Source organism: Cynocephalus volans, chromosome X, assembly GCF_027409185.1.
Source record: "Cynocephalus volans isolate mCynVol1 chromosome X, mCynVol1.pri, whole genome shotgun sequence".
Classification (NCBI taxonomy): Eukaryota; Metazoa; Chordata; class Mammalia; order Dermoptera; family Cynocephalidae; genus Cynocephalus; species Cynocephalus volans.
This window is the reverse complement of record NC_084478.1, coordinates 26731981-26752465: the sequence shown is the minus strand read 5'-3', so window position 1 is coordinate 26752465 and position 20485 is coordinate 26731981. Positions and strand designations below refer to the sequence as shown.

The 20485-nt window shown below is 36.4% G+C and overlaps 1 protein-coding gene across 1 annotated transcript in view; it reads right to left on the bottom strand.

Annotated features, from left to right (window-relative positions):
• The window catches only part of CDKL5 (cyclin dependent kinase like 5), a 110784-nt gene that overhangs the window by 65389 nt on the left and 24910 nt on the right, over positions 1 to 20485 (bottom strand). The window lies entirely within an intron of this gene.

The following is a 20485-nucleotide window of genomic DNA, read 5'->3' as shown; positions in this document are numbered from 1 at the left end:
CAAAGTGAGATAAACATTCCATCATCAAATACCAATCATCACCTTCTCCCTGTCCTTAATTATCTCTTCTGAACAGAAGTAGTTTGTGAGCAGAATCCTACTTGAAACTAAAATGTGACAACTCTTTTTTTTTCTTTTTGGTTGGGAGAGAAGAAAATAAGGGCTGGAAATGAGATGGAAATGCTAATAACTAAGTATCACTAGGCTAAATAACTTGTGAATAGCTTTTGGTAAAATAATACGGATTCTTCAAAGCCAATATGCCAGATAGAAAGCCAGACTAAAGAATGACTCAGTCCTGCTCCTTACTCTAAGTGGGTACACTTTCAGATCAAATCTTTTAATAAAACACTGACCCTGCATCAAAATGAAGATGTTAAAACTGGACACAGTACCAGGCAGTAACCAACAGGATATAAAACATTAATTTATTAAAAGTATAAGCTTTTCTTTTAAGTCCTTTTCAAAAGGAAGGGGAATCACAGAAGGAAGGGAGGGAGGGAGGGAGGGAGGGAGGGAAGGGAAGACCATTTTTTGATCATTATGCTGAAAGACAAACTGATTCCTATGTCTGTAAATCAAACCTTTTCTGTTTCTCACCTACCCATTGATAAAAAGATATATCAGCTTTAATATGTTATAGAAAAAAAGTTTATCTTGAAAGTACTATAAATTATTGAGGGCAAAAAGGATACTTCTTAAGGGTATCACGTTTTTGTTTTTAATGGAGGAATAGATGGAATTGTAGGTTACAGACAACTTTTGGGATATAACCTATTTGTACATTAGGGGGTCATCTGACAAAGAAACTCAGTCTTCCAGTTACTTTCTCATGTTGTAACTGTTTTGTTACTGAGAAGGAATAACTTCCAATTCCAAGTGGTGTAGGAGATTATCAGCTGTAATAGCACTGGTAGTACAAGGGTGACTCTTCTACTTATGCTACTCTCTCATGGTACATTGATATCACTGTCTTATCCTGCTCCTTTTCAAATGGCTCTAGCTAGTAACCTACCTACAGCTTAACTAAAGGACAAACCCTATGAGAAACCTACTCTTGCTTTGCTCACAGTACTTCCAGGAACAGAGGAAAACTGCTCACATCCCAAATGAACATCACTCCAGGTGGTGTTCCATCCTATATTCCTCTCTAACTGAAAGAGTCCCATATATCCGAGCCTACAAACTTTGATTTTATAAATGAACTTGCTCAGTTCAAAACTGTCTACTGATAATGACTACAAATTTAAATTTATAATTAGCACACTTACATCACCCTGAAGAAATTCATCAGTGATTTTTTTTTTCTGGCATCTCATAAATAGAATTTACTGTATAAAACAGGTGGCTTAAGAGGCTCAAATAAAGTGAAATGTTTATTCTTTTATTTATCCTTTCACAAATACCATGGAAATCCACTTTCTCTCACACACACACACACACACACACACACACACACACACACGTATTCTCTTTCAATACAGTTTGTATATTTACTTAAAGAATAAAGCCAAATACAGTAGGTGAAGTTTTCTACATAAAACCAACCAATTCAATGTTTAGTGGAAAACACATGCAATTAAGAGAAGATGCTGGAAAGAATTTAACATTTCACTTGTATTCAAACTGCTTATAAAAATAATACAAACTCATTGCAGAAAATATAAAAAGAATATAAAGGGTTTAAAAAGAATATAAAGAATACATCAAAAATATTCATATAATCCTTGTTAACATTTTGGTATAGTTTCTCCCAGTAAATTTTTCTCAAATTGGAATAGTAATATTGTATAATTTGCTGTATATTGCTTTTATTTCCATTGATATTGTGTAAACAACATTTTGATCCGTCATTAGATAATTTTTAAAACCAACACTTTTAATGGATGGTTATTTAAACAGTCTATCCATGAACATACTTCAACATCTGCATCTTTATTTCCATAGAGTGATATAATTGGCTCAAAGGGTATGTATGAGTGTTAAAGGCTCCTAAAACAGACTGCCAAACTGACATCCAAAAATACATCATTTCACAGTTCCCTTCAGCAGTGTATGAGAATACCCAGTCTACAACCATTGCCAAAATGAAATACAGCCATTAAAAAAAACTTTGGAATTCAATGAGATTAGAGAGGTTTTCTTCTATCAACTGGAAAGTGAAATGAGGTCTACTAGAGATAATATTTTCCTTACTGATTCATGGATGAGAACTTGTTGCCAAATTTTGCTACAAATACTTTCCCTAGGTGGTTGTGATCATTAACTATTTAGGGTTTTGTTGTTGTTGAATATAACTTATTATCACATAGTCAAATTTATTGTTAAAAGTCTTTGTTAATTATGCCCACTACTTTTGTACTCAAATTCCTTACATAGCCTGAATAATATTGGCTAAGAGTCTTGCACAGCTATGCATCTTGATATTTTAATGACTTAATTTCTTCCTTTAAACCTTTATCCATTTGTAATTCATTTTATGACACAGTGAGAGAATCTAGATTTAATACAATTTCTAAATACTGAACCAATTTTCCCAATACCCTTTACCATGGATTTTTAGTTCTTTGTTATATCTTAGTATCTATCTATTTATCTATAGTCTAGATTTGCTTTCAGAGCTTTCTAGTTGACTCTAGTCTAGTCTAGTGTAAGCCAGTGACCTGTTTTTTTGCCAGAACCAGTTTAAATTACTGTGACCTTAAACCATTTTAAATTAATCTGGGGTTATACACCCTGATTCTTCTTATGCCATTTTGTAAATAAATTTATTTTTGAAAATATGTTTTGGCTGTTGAATTTAATTTGTAATTATACACCCATGAACTATTACATTTCATCTCTATTTCTTTAAAATATTCAGTTGGCTTCACTGTTTACCACCAGTTCTTTTCTCCTATGGTTTCCACATATTTGAGTGCTTGATTTGCATTAATTTTTTTGCTCAGCCAGACTGCATCTACGAATGGTTTTCTGAGGAAGTACTCTACTTTTCCAGTCTTTGCATATCTGAACATCCTCACACATGCATGGCAATTTGGCAGGCACACAATTCCTGGGAAGGCAACCTCATGTTCTTCAGGATCCCTGTCAGCCTGTGTGCACTGCAAAGCCCTGGGAAGTGTCATTCACATCACAAACACCATAGATCTGCTTATTAAAACACCTTTAAAGCAGATAAAGTACTGTGTTGTAACAAAATCCATATACTAAGACACTTTTCCAAGAAGAAGAAAATTAAGGGTCTTAAAAGAGAGATGCCACTTTCTAACATAAAGAAATTATAATAATATTACATAAGGCTCCAAATGGGGAGCAATACTCTGATGGTTTCTGGTATTTAGTGCTGTAAGAAAGAAGTCTGAGGCCAATTTGCTTTTTGTTCCCATGTAGATAACTTATTTTTTCTGCCTGAATAGTGTTAGGACCTTTCCTTTTTCCTTAAAATAAGAATTTTAAATTATCAGAATATATCCAGAGGAGTAGGGTGTGTGTGCGTGTGTTAACTAATATTACCTGAAAATCAATGAAATTAGAAAAGTTTTCCTTTAGCAATCTTAAATGTTGTTTCTACTATTTTTCTAGTATTTTCCACTACAAACCTTATAATTTTGGGGTTGGATCTTTCATAGTTACTTAATATGTTCTGTTCACTATTGCATCATCAATGCCTAGAAGAGCAGGCACATAGTAGGTGTTCAATAAATATTTAATGAATGAACATTTCATGAGTGAATTACTCAAAACTGCTGCATCGATTTTGTCCTTTACTTCCTCCATTTTGGGTTTCTTTATCTTCTTTCCTTATCTCAGCTAACGCTGCATTTTTGCCCCATTTCAGCTTGTTCTCTCTCTGTAGAGACCATATCCCTCCTGACTTTCTTTCAGGAGACTAAGTAGATGTCTTAACTTCATCTGCTTGTTAGAAAAAAATCATTTTCAGAACTATATATTGCTTCTAAATCTTCAGAGCAATGTTGTCTTTAGCTTCCCATGTCTTTTCCTAGTGTCCTCCCTGAGGCCCCCGCCTCTTAAAAAACAAAACAAAAAAAACCCAAACTCATCCTTACTGAGATTGAAAGAGATCCACCAGGACTGCCATCTGGCAGAAAAAAGGGTAGTTGGATTTTTCAGCCACCTGAATTTCAAATACAGACTGATGTACCCCGAGCCCAATTTCAAAACCTGGATTCCTAGCAAACATTCTGCTTGTTTGGGCTGGCTGGTCTGAGGCTGGCTTGCATGGGCAGGGCTGTTGCTCCCTATGCGGCGCTCTGGAGACCACATTTTCTAGCACAGCCTGCTCCCACAACACTTTCCCATGGAGGACTATGAATCCTAGGATGCTACATGCCTCTCCCAATCCTCCACTACTTGCCTTACTGTATTTGGGATGTTTTAGTCTGCGGAAAGATCCGGAAATGCAGATAGTAATGTGGGCCACTGGGGGACTGAGAACTCAAGCTCCAGAGAGATAGTTACCTTGATGAGATGGCTGCTGTTTTTCAGCCCCTGGGGGCATGGGTCCAAGTCTTTTCCTACTCCCTTCAGATATTTTGCCTGATTTGGGGTCACAAAGTAGAACAAATAGCATGATGTTCGAGACTATGGTTTTCAATACATTCCTGCTAATGAAATAAATTCTCCCTGGACTTGCCAACAACCTTTGATGTTTAATTTTTGTTTTAAATTTCTTCATGGGTTTTTAATGGAGAGGTAGGAAGTGACACGCAAACTTATTACTTATTCTACCACCACCATGAGATGCTATACATAATATAGGTGTACAGAAAAAAGAAAAATATATGAAAAATAACTCTTAAGAACTTGTGTTTTAAATTCAGTTTATTCACAAAAGCATGCCATTGCCCCCACAACGTCTGCAACAGAATGTCATCAGCTGTAGTTAGCAAGATAGGCATAATTTGCTGCTTGTTTCAGTATCCTACTCTGTTTAAATAATGAGGTAGTTAAAAGCCTACATTTTAGGCAATAAACTAAGAATGTGATCAAATATATCAATAACCCATTAATAATAATTCCATACCTCACCCTTAATTCTACCTGAAAATTGTGATTACATTACTTTGGAAGGTAAAAGGAAAGAATAGGTAACTTTTAGATAAAGGTTCCTGAATGCTACCTACTATCTCTGTGAGTGAACAAACTAAATCAAGGCATTTAACATTTCCCAGAATAAATTTCCTCAGCTAAAAAAAAAGATTAGAAAGATAGTGAAAAATAAACTTTATTAGTAACAAATACAAAAATATCTGGGGGCCTATAGTTCTTCCAATATTCTCAAGATCTCCACCTCATAAAAATCAATCCTCAATCACTAAACAACCATATTGGACCAAAAGACTTGCAACCATAAACTCACTCCTGTTAGTGATCATCTAAAACTTCCAAGTAATTGTTTTATTCTCAGTATTAACTGTCCCTTACTCAAGATTCTGGCAAAGCAACTAATTGGTATTGTCATAAAATTTACTAAGTAATTTTAAAATGCAATTATATAACTTTATTATACTCTGAAACACTGGATTCTGTAAACTCATACACTGTGCAAGGAAGTAAGCAGGAGGCACTGTTGTAAATGTTTTGCTCTCATGAAACAAAACAGAAAAAAATATTGATTCTATTTTATTCTACTATTTATGGATTAAGCCGTTTCAAAGGTTATATAATTCAGTGTCTACTCTGAGGAAGCCCTTCCTTGGGAGAAATTTTCTATTTCTTCATCCAAGTAACAAGGAATACAACTTGACAACTAAAGTATTTTAAATATGTCTGTTCATGTCTTACATGTAAATATCTCAGCTGTCTACCTGCTTTTACACACTGACACTCTCCTTCAGTAGGTGCAAAATCCTACAAACACAGACACTACTATTATTTTATAGACGAGTATAGCTTTATTTTAGGTTATTATTTTTAAGTTCTTTTGCGTATGCCTCATAGTAAGTGCTTCCCGTGGATTATATCATTTAATCTTCAAATCATCATTCTGAGAAGGATCTTCTCTTGCTCATTTTATAGATGAGGATGTGAAGTTTTAATGAAGTTCCATAATTTGGCCCAAGGTCACATGGCTAAGATGTAGTAGAGCTGAGATTTTACACCCAAGAAGACTGATTCTGGATGCCATTTCTCAACTATGGCCATGCTACACTGCCTTTGCAAGTCATACGTAAATTTTGTTGTGGAAAAGAATAGATTACGAAACACACACACACACACACAACACACCCCACTGAGGAGGAATCATTACTTCCCTTCTGTGTTTTTCTCAGAAATACATGTTAACACCAATATTTGCAAAGAGTTTTCTAATTACATCTATTATAATATTTATGCACTTAAAAGTGTATGCAAATATTTCATTATTTTCATCTTTATTCTGACTTTTATTTCATAGAAACCTTCTTAAATAACTTAGGTCGAAAATTATTTAAGTTATTTTTACTGAGCGAAATTATAAAATAGAAGTGAATTCAAGCACAGGGTACATTCCATTGCCCTGCTGTACACAGCTAATATGTGTTTGCCAAATGCCATAGAAATACAAAATATTATCCATTATATGCAATGATAAAAGCTAGATTTTTCCAAGAAATTCCTTAGAGATCTTGACTTGTATTACTTATTATTTGAAAACTACCATAGTTTGTTAATACTAAGTCAGATTTACTGCTACATTTAAGTACCTCAGACCAAATCAGGAAGGAAACAATCTATAGCAAAGAAGGGGAGTTGTTCAGTCAACTAACAAACGTCTATTATGCCTCTGCTTTATGTAAGGTTTTCTGATCTCATGTCATCCTGTACCTGACACAAGTGAGTAAATGAAGCTATCTCATGTATACAGAAGCTTACAACCTGGTATGTAGTCATGCATGACAGAAAGTAAAAGTGCATGACAGCAAGTAAAAACGCATGACAAATTTAAAAATGTATGATAGTGACAAATGTTATATGATATGCCACAAGAGGTGAAAAAAGATTAATCATGCAAGCATACAGAAAAACCATACACCCCTTTCAGATTTAACAGTTGATATGCTATTTTGGCTTATTTACTTCTGATCTCTCCCTTGCCTTTTGAGATGTAAAATGTCATACATATAGCTTCATTCCCATTCCCTCATCCCAGTGGTAACTTCTATCCTGAAGTTGGTATGTATCATTCTCCCCCCACATTTTTATTACCAGAAATGAATTTACCCATAAATAATTTTACTACTGCTTTGTACATTAAAAATCATGTAACTAGCATGTCATTGTATGCATCTTTTTGAACAGCTTTTTTGTTTTTTGTTTTAACATAACCACATAACCATGTGTATCTGAGATTGAAATCTAAATCTAGTTTGGTAGTTCTCAACTGGGGGCAACTGTCCCCCCCTCCCGTATCTGGGGACACTTTTGGTTGTCACATAGACTGGCATCTGGTAAATAGAGACCAGGAGAGCTGCTAAATATCCTACAGTGCACAGGACAGTCCCCACAACAAAGAAACAATTATCCAGTCCCAAATGTCAACAGTGCTGAGGTTGAGAAACTCTGCTCTAGTTTATTCATTTTAACTGTTTTCTGGTATACCCCTATAAACACTCCTCCTTAAAAAGGTGAGACTGATCATTTGCTGAGATTAGGTAAAGCTGAAAAGATTAATATACTGTGAAAAGAAACTTTAATTGAAAATGATACAATTAACAGATCAATTTCCAAAAATCATCAAAATTATTAATCATAGCACTAAAATGTCTACACTCATCTCATTTTCATAAAACAATGATTACTTTCATAATAACTTTTGTAATTTGGCTCTATTAAAATATTATATAGTGAAATATACCAAAAGATATACTAAAAACATATTATTTACTTTTTTTGTTAAAAATTCAGGATGATTTTCATTTGGCCAAAAACAATTTGGCAGAGTCCCACCTAAGTCTACACCAATAGTTGGCAAAACTGCTACTGAGATTCACTTATGGAGATATTATTACAGGAAATATTGGTGTAAACTTTAAACTGTTTATAATTTGAATTAATCAGTGTCCTAAGAATACTTTAAGGAAAATCTTACATTTTAAAAAGCATTACCAGGAAAACTCACAAGGTATTTACTTCATGCTCAGCCTCTGAAAATAGGATAGTCTTATGTTCTTTATTAAGAACATGAGACATCATACAGCAAAAAGGGGAAGATTTGAGAAGTAGGATCTTACAAAGAAAGAGATTTTGTATAGAACTTCAAGCCAAGTCAGTGATAAAATTCCTACACAACAAACTATTTTCTCATCTATTTCCATTAAAATTTCCATTTATTTCCCCTTCTCCCCTCTCTGGGTTGGATCTGCCCTCCATGAATCTTTTATTGAGATGGACAATGACAATACCTGGGTGTAAAATATTTCGATAGAATGTCTAACCATTCCCACATCTTCCCACACTAAACCTGGGCCTGTCTCCTGTCCTCTATCTCAGTGAACACCACACCCCGCTCAATCCTTACTTGCTCAGAGGAGCTTCTCACAGCCCAGCATACGCCTCTTCTTCATAACTCGCATTAAAGTTCTGCCTTTACAGATTTATGTGACTACTTGGTCAAGGTCTGACTCTACCATTAGACTGAAAGCTTTTGGGTGAGAAATAAATGAAGAACCAGCCCCAAAATGTGCTCAGCAAGAAAGAGGAAGATCTAGCATGAACAGCTTCCTGTACTGCACCACCATGAAAACATACAGCCTGCTGACCCAGCTCAGCCTTCTTCTTGGACATATTTACTAAATTCACCAAAGCTTAACAGAGAAATACTTTTTCCTACCATGATTTGAAAAAAAGAAAAAAGACATTGCTTGGTACACAAGGAAAAACAAACAAACCAAGAACATAGAAGACAAATAAGAGGGTACTTCAAAAAGTTCACAAAAAATAGAATTAAAAGATAATACAAATCTTTCCACAAACTTTTTGAAGTACCCTTGTATACACATTTCAGTTTTTTTAATGGTAATATATTCCTTAGAAGATGTATTAGGATAGATCTGTTCTTTTACGCTTTAGAAAGTTTCAAAAAAATGAAGACAACCCAAGGAAACAATATAAGATCCTTCAGAACTTCATCTGGCCTTCTCCAGAAGTCCTTTAGTAGGCAAGAATTTTGAATTAGCTCTTCAAGTTAAGAAAGAATTATATTATCTTCATTAAAAACCCCTTTTGCTGCTCGGCTACTCTGGCCTCTTGCAGATCATAAAAATGTACTGCAAAACCACTATTGCTTTCTTTCTGTCAAAAATTTCTTTCATACCATTACTATAAAATGATTGCATTTACTAGGTTGCCAATATATATCAAGTTATATCAAATTTACATTTAAAAATTATTATTTATTGATCAATTTCTCCACCCGAAACAATAAAATAAGGATTATTCTCTTTCACTGTCATCTCTGTTCCATTCTAAACTAGTTAAGATTTCCTCTAGCCTGGCAAAAAGTAAAATGAAAACAGAGATGTTACATAACTACTCACATTTATATTGTCTGAGATATTCCCAGTGAGGGAATAGTCATGGGACTTATAACTGGCTATGTTGCTTATAGTGCTGTGTAGTAACCTGATCACCAAATCCTCAGGCCATAGGACTTCCCACAGTCCTTAGAATGAAGTCTTGAACTATTTTTATTTGCACATTAAAAGTTAAAGTATCTGGTAAGGCTGTGAGACTAGGGGCCACCTAGATGGCTGACATCTGAGTACCACAAATACAAGAATAACAACACATAAAAGTCTCAGACCACTTAGTTGATAAATGCAAAGAAACCCACACACCCAGAAAGCTTTTCTAAGTCCTTCTAATATGGCCCAGTATAACTGTTACAGTGGATCAGTATTAACCTGAAGGGACACTGGTTGATAATGTCAAAAGATGAACTAAGGGGACTAGTTCACATAGCTATACACTTAAAATGGGTACATCTTATTGTATATGTGGGTGCATTTTTTGTATGTACAGTATACCTCAATATGGGTGATTTAAAATAAATCACTTAAAAACAATTCACCTCATAGTTATAGACCAATACAAATTTACTATGCTGTGTTCATATTATAGATTAGGCAATTAATAAAATGTTCAAAAATCAAAGTTATCAAGATGAAAAATGAGGAATCCAAAGAACAATTTTCACTAACCCCTCTGGCAGAGCAAATAGCAACTCTTCAATAGAAAGGAAGAGACAGGCGAACTTTCAAACCAATCTAGCCCCATATTTATAAGTCATACAAAATTTGAGATCCATCTGATTTTCATATAACTCATGCTTTCATACATTATATGTAGATGCCCTCAAACCACCTTGTCTACCAGATTCAGACAGTGGTATATCAGTAAATGAATGAAAATTTTAGAGACGATTACACTGTAGTGATGCCTGTCAGACAGCATTTCAGTTTAGTAATATTATCCATCATGTCTATACTACAGTTATTGTGTTACTACTTCATTTTGCCTTTATTTTATAACAATGAAGAGATGAGAAATGAAAATTCCACTTCTAGTGATCAAGTCATTGAAACCAAGATAGCATTAATTAGGCATGCCAAATGCAGGCAACCTACAACCTCAATCAGACAGTCATTGGACTTAAGCTATGTTCAGTTGTGAACAGAGTACAAAATTTAAATTTAAAATGTAGGAAACATATCCTCAAAGACTATCTTGCTGTGGCAGGAACAGTCATTTATAGCACACTAAATCTAAGCTGTGCCAAGAAAAAATATAGCTTTTAAATTTTCTATAACTGATTTTAACCTTGCTTTTCAAGCCCCCACCTTGACTTTAACTTGCCTTCTATGGTAGCTCAGTCCTTTCTGGTTTTAGTCTCTTTCAGGTAAATGCTCAGTTTTTCCAGTTTTCTCTCTGCTTCTACCAAGATGGCAGCTGGGTGTATGGATGTTGGTGGGGTAACAGAACCTCACTGTAGTAAGGGAGGGGCTCTCAGGTCTCCAACACAAGGTTCCATATAGGCCTGTACCCAAGACACCGGGTTGCTATTGGAACCCATAGGGACTGTAGACTCAGGTGTGCTCTCTTGACTCAGAGCCCAGGTGTCTGGCTCAGTTGGGTTGGCTCCTTTTCAGCTTTAATTGGTGCTGAAGACATCTAGACTCCATAATCTCAAGCAATATTCTCTAAAGGCTTCAATGAGGTCATCGGTTTTGCACACAATAGGTATTTAAGATATGTTCCGCTGTCAATCACAGGAATTCAGGAAAAGAATTATGTATTACATACCATGCAGCCTGGTGGCTTTCCAAGGCTTTCAGGATAAAATCCTAATTCCGCACTTTATCTCCTGACTTTTAAGAGAAAGCCCCCTTGCTCCTGTCACACCTAATCATTTGCATTGTCTCTGAGCCTTCACACATACTTGCTTTTATCTGCTCACACTCTGCCTCAAGCATTCATAACTTCTTCATTCATTCATTTATTCAATCAACATTTTTCAAGCTCCTACTATGTGATAGGCACTAGGCTAAGCACTGGGAATACATAGGAAACAGGACAAAGGGGGCACTGTTCTTACAGAGGTTACATTCTGAGGGTAGGAGACATATAACAAGTAACAGAACAAGAAGATAACGGTAACTGCTATAAAGAAAACAAAACAGGGCAACTCAATATTGAGTGTTTGGATGGGGGAGTATCCAAGGAGGTGATGCTTTAGCTTCACTTAATGACAAGAAGCCAGACCTCCTACTTCTAGTTCATTTCTTTTTCTCCTTCATATCCCTCCTTTAGAGGCACTGCAGGATCCCCCAGCTTGTTTTGTGTACCCCTTTTTAGTGATCCCCAGCACTCTATCCACACCTCCAGCAAAGCACTGACCACAACTGAACTGGAATCTGTAATTTGCCACATGGCCTCACGAGATGGTGATTAAGATCCATGAGGGTAGGTGCCTCATTTAATTCTGTGCCCCTAGGACATTGCAGAAAAGTCCTCCAAAAGGATGGGATGAATGAGTTAGGCATTTCAGCTATTCTAAGCATCTCTGATGAAACTCACAGTGACCAAGAAGGAACGAGACAAGGAACATACTTGGCAAAGAAATGAGAAAGTTTATTGTAACTAAAAACACTGCAGAAAGTAAAGACTAAAATATTATCTTGTTAAAAGGACTAACCACTTGAGCTTTGAAATAACCTGTTTTTTACATTTTTATCCTCTGACAGGCTGTGATCTCCTCAAGGGCAGCAAGCAGGCCCCATCACTATGCTGTCATGAGGCTTTCCCTTCTAGAATGGGGGCTCTCAATAATCACTGACCATGCCCTTCTCATCCTCTATCCAGCATATCCCAAATATCCAGCACGACTCACAACAGCAGGTGCATTAACAAATGTCTGTTTAATGAATTAATCTGAAATTTTAAAGCTCACTCCTGTGGTTTCTCTTGAGCTAACACTAACAAAGAATCTTTTAATATCAACAATATGTACTCAGATGGCATGGTTGAGAAATCAATATGAATTTGAAAAAAATATCTGTTTCAGATAAATGACATAGTGGCTAAGTGCCTGTGGAAATTTAAGAGCCAAATGGACGAAAAAAATGCAAATTAATGGATGACTTTAGGAGAAATTACACATTATTACCTAACAAAACACAGCAGAAAATTTGTATTGAACACTGTGTTTACAAGGAATAGAACAAACTGTGAGATTATAGTACCAAGTACACAGAATATGTATGTAAATGAAACTTGATTCCACATTTCAAATGAATGGAAAAATTTAAACATTTTCACTGAAAAGGCAAGGTAAAGGGCAGCATGAATCTTTTCTGAACAAAGGAACTTGGCTACATTGTAACTGCTTTACAATAAATCCCTAAGGTAGAATTTAAATCTATTGGCATGGATAATATTTATATAATGACTTGTAAAACATGTCTTCCTATCTTGTTATTCTACCACTTGTATTTGAAGAAAAAGACATCTAAAGCAATAGAAATTATCACAAATGTATAAAGAAATGTGAAACAATCTGGTTAAATTTTCTATTGAGCCCTAAACAACTGAACAAAAAAGCAAAGATTTCTGGAAAAAAAAAAAATCATTGTTTCCTACTCACAGAAACAAACCAAAATATCTGGTTATTAGAGGGCTATTCTCCAAATTGTTGAAAAATGTAAGCTATGTACTGGTTATTTTTCATACTGCTGTTGCCAAATCTACCTATGTGGTTTCATAAGAAAGAAAACAAAAACAGTTTCTAATTAGAAGCATTCTTTAGTAATATATGTGTGATATCTTTTAGAATCCCAGAAGCACTTCTTTCAGATACATCGATCTTGATTTCAAGCAAATAATAATAAAGCAAAGTGAAATTCAAATGTTGTCACATCTCCAAAAGAAGGGTAGGAATTTCAGTTCTGGAGCCAGACTGTTGGATTTGAGTCCGGGCTCCAGTACCTATTACCTAAGTGGCCTTAAGGGAGTTACTTAACTTCTATGTGCCTCGATTTACTCTTTGGGAAAATTGGGTCTAACAATATCACTTATTCCTGAGGTTACTATTAGGATTAAATGAGAAAATATAAGTAAAATGTTCAAAACAGACATAAGTTAAATAAATGTTATCACCGTTATCACTGTCATCATCATCATCAAGGAGAAAGTTCAAAATGTTCTACTTTTGGGCATTCCCAAATCATCAAAAACAAGTTTCCAAAGGAATTCAGAAAGCATGGAGTTGTGTGCTTAAGGTCTAGCTTCCCCTGCCCCCAGGGAGAACTAATAGTCCTTATTAATATAAATCCCAGACTCACAAAGGCAATAGAGCTGAACTTCCCATCCAATAGATCAATATCAAAGAGAGGTAGAGTTTCTTCAGGATTAAACAATCTTTCAGGACTCGGAGGATCATGGGGCTGCAGCTTCTGCATGAGGCAGGGGGTTGTCCAGGACTTTTGCAGAGATTCCTCCCATCTGATCACTAAGCACCACAGCCTGGAGAGCTGGGGCCGGAGAAGCACTGCCTACTGGATGGCAGCTCCTGACAAAGGGTTTATTGGTAACCAGTGTAACAGTAATGGTAACCAAGGTACAGGGTGCTAAGCACTAGGCCCCTTCTCCATTTGTTTGGTACCTCATAAAACAAAGGAGGCTTGTCCCAGCCAATGAGAGAAGTAGCTGTAGAGGATTCATAAAGCAAATGTATTTCACAGGGTCTGGTTTTCCAAAGCCTTGCAGTTTCAAATATTGACCTTGCAAAGGACAGGAAATTTCCCCCAGGCTATTGAATCTCTGTTGCAAGATAAGAATTGTAACACAGTGCTGGCTCACAGACAGACAGGTTACTAATTGATATGTAAAGTTACTAAAAAGCTGCTGGAGGGAAAAGGAATGTTTGCTAGATCAAGCCTTTGTCGCAAATTGCATTACAGGTCACCTTGCTTGACTTACTGAATGTTACCAGCTTCTATTGTTAAACTTGTTAAACTGTACTTAGCAAAACCCCACCTATGTCTCTTCCTGTAACTTCTTGGTCTGGAGAATATATGCAGGAAGAGAACCCCAATTTGTAGTTAATTTCCCAAATGGAAGAAATGCCTCGCACTTGAGGAAGTTCTGGGATATTAATCCCTTTCTGGGGCTTCTCACTGCTCAAAAAAGATGGGCTCTGAGTAATCTTTGCTGACCCCATCACCCAGGCGAAAAGGGGTGACAAATCCGTGGGAGGCAAAGCAACAGTAGCTCCAATAGTACCCCAAGCCAGGTAGTATGAAGCTAGAATTAGTTTTATTTCTAAAATAAAGAATTGTGAGTGTTTTCCACCCTAGTGTCACGGGGCCAATTAAAATTTATTTCACAGGTCTTTGAACTCTACAAAACAGTGAGGTATTTAAAAGTAAGAACTTTGAGGGTACTTCAAAAAGACAGTGGAAAAATAGAATTAAAAGAGAATATGAATCTTTCCACTAATTTTTGGAAGTACCCTCCTATGTCTTTGTCCTATCTATAGTCCCAAGGGTCAGTCATAGTGCCTGATACATAGTATACAGTCATGAGCTGCATAACGTTTCAGTCAACAACAGACTGCATATACAATGGTGGTCAGAGCCATAGGTTGCACCATATAGCCTAGGTGTGTAGTAGGCTATACAGTCTAGGTTTGTGTAAGTACATCCTATGACGTTTGCACAACAATGAAATCACCTAACGGCACATTTCTCAGAATGTATCTCTGTCATTAAATGAATGAATTAACATTATCATCATATAAAACGTATACAGAATTTGGGCCGGCCTGTGGCTCACTACGGAGAGTGCGGTGCTGATAGCACCGAGGCCGTGGGTTCGGATCCTATATATGGATGGCCGGTGTGCTCACTGGCCGAGTGTGGTGTGGATGACACCAAGCCAAGGGTTACAATCCCCTTACCGGTCAGTCAAGGAAAAAAGAAAAAGTTTACAGAATTTATTTAGGAATTTTCATTATACACACTAAACACACACACACACACACACACACACACACACACACACACGGAGACTTCTGGTTTTGGTAACGATGGAGTAGCCCCATTCCTCACAAGTCCTCGTCCTTAAAACTGAAAATTCCTGGACATAACAAATAAGCATGGAAGACAAGAAAAAGGCGGTAGACTGCCTAGGACTTTTGGGACCTGAGGAACAACATGGCATTGAGTTCCCTGGGTTTGCTTATTGCCTCCCATATAACCCCAATAGGGCCCTGCAGAAGAGGTCAACCTGGAACTTCCCACAGGTAAATACCAAAAAAAAAATCCAAGAAAAGCCTGTTCCACCAGCCAAAGGAACAGGAAAAGAATGTGCTAACAACAGATAATCTTTCTGGCGATACCTGCTCTACTCTAGGCAAATATCAAGGGAAAAGCTGTACCACCACCCCACTGAGGTTTCAGTGGGGCCAAGCAGGAAGACACTCTTACACACACAGCAAGAAAGCAGGCAGTGGTGCTCCAATTCCCCCACCTGGTGGGTCAGTGGGGCTGAGCAGGGAGCTGATCTTCCATCACCAATCAGGTAGCAGCACTCTGGCTCTCCTACCAGGGCAGTGTCTGCAGGACCAAGCAGAGGCAATAAGGCAGTGCAAATCGGTGGTCTACATTCACTGGGAAGGTGCTCGTGGGACCAAGTGCTATACCTCAACAGGGTGACTGCCTGTTAAAAAAAAAATTAAATAGAATCCCGTCTTGTAACATCCAAATGACCAGGATGCAATCACTCGTCATATATTAGGAATCATGAAAATTACAACTTGAACGAGAAATGACAATTAAGAGACATCAACATTGAGATGAAGCAGATGTCGGAATTATCTGACAAGGATTTTAAAGCAACCTTAATAAAACTACTTCAACAAGTAACTCAGAAACGCCATGGGCACAGACAAAAAATAGCCCCAACAAAAGCCTGCTCTCTCCAGCTAAAGGACCAGGAAAGACGCAGACTAGCAAGACAGACAAGTTTTACACCATAACTACTCTACTCCAGCTAGATGAAACTGAAAACTGCAGCCCCACCCATGCCAGGCTGAGTAGAGAGTATGTCCAACCTCCTGCCAGGGTGGTGTCAGTGGAGGCCATATGGTGAGCAGTAATAAGGGACTCCCAGCCTTCCCTGCCAGGGTAGTCAGCAGAGACCTAGTGGGGAGCTGGAATTCCCACTCACAATATGCAGTAACAAAGAACCCCTCCCCAGTGGGTGTCATTAGAGGTGGAATGAAGAAACCAAACTTCCAGCCAACCTGGAACACCCCTCCCTTGCCAGAGCAATGTCAGAGAAGTCCAAATAAAACAGGATTAAATAAAATCCAGAGTCTAATGACACAATATCTAAAATGTCCAGATTTCAACAGAAAATCACTCATCATGCTAAGCAACATGAAAATCTCAGCATTCAGAAAAGACTACCAAGAGATGAGAACAGAGATTACAGAGATGTCAGAATTATCTGACAAGGATTTCAAAGCAGCCATCATAGAAATAATTCAACAAGCAATTACAAACACACTTGAACCAAATGAAAAAAATAGGAACTCTCAGCAAAGAAACAGAAAATACAAAAAAAGGACTTTATGAAATAAAAAATACAGTATAATATGTGAAATAAAGAACTTCATCAACAGGCTTAATAACAGAATGGAGAGACAGAGGAAAGATCAGTGAACTTAAAGACAGAATAGAAATTATCTGACAAGAGGAAATAGATGGAGAAAAAATGAACAGAGGCACAGGGACATGTTGAACTATAACAAAATACCTAATATTCATGTCACTAGGACAGAACAAACAGAGCGGAGCTAAAAATGAAGAAAAACAAATGAGAAGTAGTTGCTAGCAAACCTACCATTAAAAGGATAGCTAAAGGGAGTTTTTTAAACAGAAAGTAAATGATAAGTAAAGAGGTTTGGAACCTCAGAAAAAAAATATCAAAATGGGTTACAAAAATGAAGGCGGTGGGGGTAGAATATAAAATTATCCTTTTTCTTTCTTTTTTTTTTTTTTTTAACTTTTGTTGTTGTTGTTGTTGTTTTCGTGACCGGCACTCAGCCAGTGAGTGCACTGGTCAGTCCTATATATAGGATCCGAACCCGCGGCGGAGTGTCGCCGCGCTCCCAGCGCAGCACTCTACCAAGTGCGCCACGGGCTCGGCCCAAAATTATCCTTTTTCTCATGAGTTTCATAAATTGTATTCGATGGTTGAAGCAAACCATAAATTATAAAATCATCTGATGTGGTGCTCAATGTATGCAGAGGAAAATATGAGGGTACTTCAAAAAATTCGCAGAAAAATAGAATTAAAAATTTCTATTTTGTTTTGTTTTTTGGGCGGCTGGCCAGTATGGGGATCCAAATCTTTGACCTTGGTGTTATAACATCACACTCCAACCAACTGAGCTAACTGGCCAGCCCTAAAAGTTATAATAGGAATCTTTTCATGAATTTTTTGAAGCACTCTGGTATTTAAGACACATGTATTTTAAAAGTGGGGAGGGTAAAGGGGCTTAAAGGAAAGAAAGTTTTCTACACTTCACTTGAGGGGTAAACAATAAGTTACATATATATACTGTAGTACATAGATCAATGACTGAGAACACAATACAAACTGATATACTCAAAAACAAACAAATCCAGATGAAATCCTAAAAACCTGAAGACTAGAAAAAATAAGAAAATGAAACAGGCTCTCGCTGACATATGTAAAATACTATACCCAACAACAGTGGAATACATACTTCTTTCAAGAGGCCATAGAACATTCAGCAAAATAGGCCACATCCTTGGCCACAAAACAAACCTTAACAAATTATAAAGAACTGAAATAGTACAGAGTATTTTCTCTGACCACAACAGAATCCAACTAAATATCAATAAGTGAAAGGCAACAGGAAAATCTCCAAACACTTGGAAATGAAATAAAACATTTCTAAATAATCCATGGGTCAAAGAAAATTTTAATTTCACAGAAATTAATGAAAATGAAAATACAACATGTGCCAAAACACGTGAGATGCAACTGAAGCAGTACAGAGAGGAAAATTTGTAGCACTAAATATATACATTGAAAAAGAAGAAAGGTCTCAAATCAATAAGCTAAATTCTTATCTCGAGACTAGAAAAAGAAAATAAACCCAAAGCAAGAAGAAAGGAAATAATAAAGATAAAAGCAGAAATCAATAAAACTGAAAGAAATCAGGAAAATTACTGAGAAAACCAATGAAGCAAAAAGCTGGTTCCTCAAAAAAGATCAATAAAATTGATAAACTTCTAGCAAGACTGATAAAGATAAAAAGATAGAAGACAAAAATCATCAAAATATCAGGGCTGACTGGTCAGTTTAGTTGGTTAGAGCGCAGCGATGATAGCACCAAAGTCCAGGGTTTGATCCCTGTACTGGCCAGCAAAAATAAAAAAGCAATATCAGGAATGAAACAACAGAAATCCCTGGAGATCCTACAGACACCAAAAGAAAATAAAAGAGTACAGTAGTCCCTCTATCTGTGGAAGATACATTCCAAAACCCCCAATGGATGTCTGAAACCACAGATAGTACCAAGTCCTATATATACTATGTTTTTTCCTATATATACATAACCTATGAAAAAGTTTAATTTATAAATTAGGCATAGTAAGATTAACAACAATAACTAATAAAAGAATAATTACAATACACCGTAATAAAAGCTATATGAATGTGGTCTCTCTCAAAATATCTTACTGTACAATACTCACCTATTTTCAGATGGCAGATAACTGAAATGATGGATATGGGGGAGGCTACTGTATTAAAAATTTTACACCTTTACACTCATAAATCTGATAACTTAGAAGAAATGGACCAATTCCTCAAATACCAAACAAAGCTCAACCAAGATGAAATAAACAACTTAAATAGTTATAAAATTATTAAAGAAATTGAATTTGTAATTATAAACTTTCCAAAAAAAGAAATCTGCAGGCTCAGACGAGTTCACTGAAGAATTCTACCAAACACTTGAAGAATTAACAGCCATCTTACACAATCTCTTCCAGAAATTAGAAGAGGAACAGAGAACCAGAAAAAGAGCCACACGAATCTGCCCAACTGATTTTTTACTGCAAAAGGAATTCAATGGAGGGAGGACAGACTTTTCAACGAATGGTGCTGGAGCAACTGGACATCCATAAGGGGAAAAAAAAGAACTTTGGCCTGTATCTCACACCTACAACAATTAACTCAAAATGGATCATGGACTTAAGTGTAAAATGTAAATCTACAGAACTTTTAGAAACAATGATAGGAGAAAATCTTTAGGACCTAGGGCTAAAAAGAGTTCTCAGACTTGACACCATAAGCACAATCCATAAAAGGAAAAAACTGATAAATGACTTTACCAAAATTAAAAATTCTGCTCTGTGAAAGACCCTGTAAGAGGATGAAAAGACAGGCTACAAGCTGGGAGAAAACATTTTCAAACATAGCTGACAATGGATTTAAATTTGTAATATATAAGAACAAACTCGACAGTAAAAAATTCAATACAATACAAAATGAACAAAAGACACAGATATTTTACTGAAGAAGATACAGACACCAAATAAACACATGAAAGATGTTCAACGTTGTGAGCTATTACAGAAGTGAAAATTTAAACTACATACTTATCAGAATGGCTAAAATAAAAATAGAAAATAGTGATAATACCAAATGCTGGTGAGCACGTGAAGAAAGAAACTAGATCACTCATGCATTGCTAATGGGAATGTAAAATGGTACAGCCACACTGGAAAAGAGTATGACAATTTCTTACAAAGCTATACATTCATTTATCATACAACCCAGCAATTGCACTCTTGGGCATTTATCCCATGGAAATGAAAACCTCTGCTCACAAAAAAACCTATATGTGAATGTTCAAAGCAGCTTTATTTGTAACAGTTCA